The sequence below is a fragment of the Rhinopithecus bieti genome, unplaced genomic scaffold, assembly GCF_001698545.2.
Source record: "Rhinopithecus bieti isolate Rb0 unplaced genomic scaffold, ASM169854v2 scaffold_18921, whole genome shotgun sequence".
NCBI lineage: Eukaryota > Metazoa > Chordata > Mammalia > Primates > Cercopithecidae > Rhinopithecus > Rhinopithecus bieti.
The window spans coordinates 3,234,914-3,238,411 of NW_016810178.1; positions in this window are offsets into that span (position 1 = coordinate 3,234,914).

Below are 3,498 nucleotides of genomic sequence, written 5' to 3' on the forward strand. Positions count from 1 at the left end.
TTTTTTTTTTTTTTTTTTTGGTCAAGATTTTTCTGTAGATTTTTAGTAAGGAGATTTTCTAATACAAGTTTTGGAGCAGTAAAAAGCACTGGCCTTTATCCTCCAGGTCTCAGGAGCCATATTGCTCCATGTAGCAGGAAAAACAGGAAAGGATGAAGAAAGGGCAAAAGGATGCATAATAGCTGTTTTAAGGTCAGTTTCTAGAATATGCCACAAGATAATATCTGTTTTTGTAACCCACTGCACAGAAGTTGATCACTCTCACTACAAGTGAAGCTGGGAAATTGCGTTTGTTCTAGGTGGCCCTGTGCCCAGCCAATAATTCTAACACTTAGCACTCACATGGTGCTTATTACATGCCAGGCACTGTTACAGGGTAATAAGAAGCCCAGTGGTTTACTGGGCCAGGGATTGACATGATATAGCCCACATTATGGAAATAAAAACAACAAGAGTGTGTCATTTTACTGCCTGTTAGGCACTGTGTTACATGTCATATATGTGATACCATCAGTCTTCAAATACCACATTTTCCACATTTTGTAGTTGAAGAAACTGAGAATAAGGGAAACTAAGAGCTTGCCTGAGGGCATAGAAGTGGTAAAGTATAAACCAAGAATTTGAACAGGAATTTGGATTAAAAACTCTTCCCAATGAAGCACTTGCCCATGCTTAAGGAAAAATGGGAAGCAATTAAATGTTGGAATTTGGGCTCTGGAGTTAAATTGTCTGTGTTTGAATCCCAGCTTTAGCATTAGTAGCTCTGTGAACTTGGGAATTTAACCTAACCTTTCAACATTTCAAGTTTCCTCATTTGGAGAAGGGAATAAGGTTATCCTCATAGGATTGCTGTAAGGAGAGCATCCATGTAGAACACACAGCATAGTGTCTGGCATGTAGTGAACATGTGATAAACCTTTATTATTGATTATTGTTATTATTAGTGCTAGGGGTACTTTAAATAGCACTTTTGGGGATAAATGAATAAAAGGTAAAAACAGATGGACCATCCAGAAGTCATTGCAATGATCAGATGGTGATGGAATTTAGGAAAGAGTAGACAGTTGTACAAGATATAAACATTTATCTTACCATGAGAAATATAAGAAGCTATTTTTATTAACTTCTTATTCTCTGTTTCTTACTTTGACCAAAATTAGAACAACATATTTACTTCACCAACATTTCAGTTCTTAGATAGAAGAGCATTCACACACCAAAGGATTATTATTACTTGTTCAAGAGCTAGATAGCCACTTCTTACAATAGAAAATATTTTAAGAATTTAAACATTAATTTCTAAGACAGGAATGTTCAAAGAAATATTATTTAAATGCAAAAAAATTTAAAAGCAAAAATAAAAGTTGCTTAGCATATGAATAAGGGATATGGGAAGCCATATTGCCCATGGATTCCAATAATCCAAGCATTTTTAAAAGTAGTAATTAAATTGTAATTTATCTGGAATAAGCAATTATGTATTATGATAATTCTAGAAAGTTCTTAAAAGCAGACAACCAGAAGCCTAAAGCAGTTAAATCAGGAACTTTTAACAAAGTCTGTGGCTAAGAAACAATTTTAGAAATTCCTTTTACTGCCATATAACTTGTATTAGAAAATTTCCTTATTAAAACCGACAGAAAAAATCTTGACAAAAAAACTCCAGTGGGCTGAATTAAACCGTTAGGTAAGAAAAGAATACAGATGGTGGACAATTTTATGGCTTTTACAATGTTCCGATGTGAAGAATATTTTTGTATCTCTTCCAGAACCCAAATGTAGGAATTTGTTCCATAAATGCTGAAATTGCAGTTTTTGGAATTTAGTTTTCTAACAGAAAGGAAGTATCATGGAATGAACAGTAAACTGGATTTGCTTTAGGAAGACTGATTTTTAAGTCTTAGCATGAAATGGCCCATGTTGGGTCTCTTTCCCCCTCCCTATCCCAGGAACAGAGGTCTTTCACTCCACCATGGTTGGAAACGAGGGGAGTATAAAAGTGCTCTGTTACCTGGTGCTGTACAATCAAGTATCAATGCTCTCTGGACATGGCAAATGTTCCTCATGAAGGGGCTTTCATGTATTACTTTGAGGACTACCTTGTCAGGGATCTCTTACCTGCAATTCTTTAAAATTGTGACTATTTCCTTTCTAGCTGTTAGTGTGAACTTTTTCTGTAGCCCCTAGGCCTTCAGTGGTCCTCTCCCAGTTTTCTTCGACTGCCCTTCTAGGTAGCCCTCCTGAACAAGGCTTAAGGCCTCTATATTGCTAGCAACCTCATGCTTTCTCTCTCTCTCTCCCCCTCTCTCTGTCTCTGTCTCTCTCTCCCTGAGAGAGTGATCATGTTGTATTGAAATGGTCTGTTTCCATTCTTTCCCCAAATATCCTGAAAACTCTTTGAGGGAAGGCATAGCATGTTATTTCTTGTAGCCTTCCTACTTATTAGAACACCGAATAGATACTGCCCAAATGAATGAAATGCCACATTTATACCAAGATATTTGATTTTACTACCTAGTAAGTGTTTATACGTTTTCTGCTAAGTAAGATTAACAATGATCTGAGGTGAATGTACTAGGAAATGGTGTACAAGAGACAAAGGTATGGGCTTTGTTGAATTCTCTCAACTGTCCCAAATGTTTGCTGAGTGTCACTTGCTGGAAGGCTCTGGATATGGCTACAATGTCTTTATTAGGAGTTCTGTCAAATTAAGTATTCCCTTTAGAATTTTCTGAGTAAAGAATTGCTATTTTCAATAGTATTAGAGAGTTTGGTTAACTAAGCTACATTAGTCTGTAGCTTTTTTGCATTCTCTAATTTATCTTCTTGAAAATAAGTTTGTTCTGTTCTGTTGTTGACTTCCCCACACTTTATGCTTTATTCATCCAGGAAACAGTGAATAAGCATCCACCAGTTAAGGGAACCCCTCAACCCTCAACTGGTGCCTGGGGTTGAGGGGAGTCATGCTCTTAGTAGTGGCAGTTTTGAGTGGGAAGGAGGGGTAGGCAGAGAAAAATTTTGGACTTATTACAAAAGATCATTCCAAGGTCAAGAAAACTTTTCTTAGAATATTGACCAGAGTTTGGCAGATCCAGAAATATAGGACAGTCTAGGATTCCTGGGATGACTGTGAATCTAAAAGACAGCAACTCAGTGTGAAAAATCTGAGATGAGATTGTCATCTCAGATTGTGTGAAAACAATCTTGTCTCTCCAAAATCCTTAGAAACTAGAATGGCTTAGATTGTTGGAAATCAAAGCCTTATAAATGGATAGAGAAAGTAAGAACCGCCCTCCCCCCCGCCGCAAGTATTAAAAAGAATACTTAAAATGCTTCCAATCTGATGTAAAGAGCTTAAGTTCGAACTTGACAAGCTCTTTCCATTATTTAAAGGATTCTAGGATTTGTTGGTACAATAACTTAGAGGTGTCATATCTACTTCCAAATGACAGATTTCTGGAAGTTTATTGCAATGAAATAAGAACATACCAATATAAA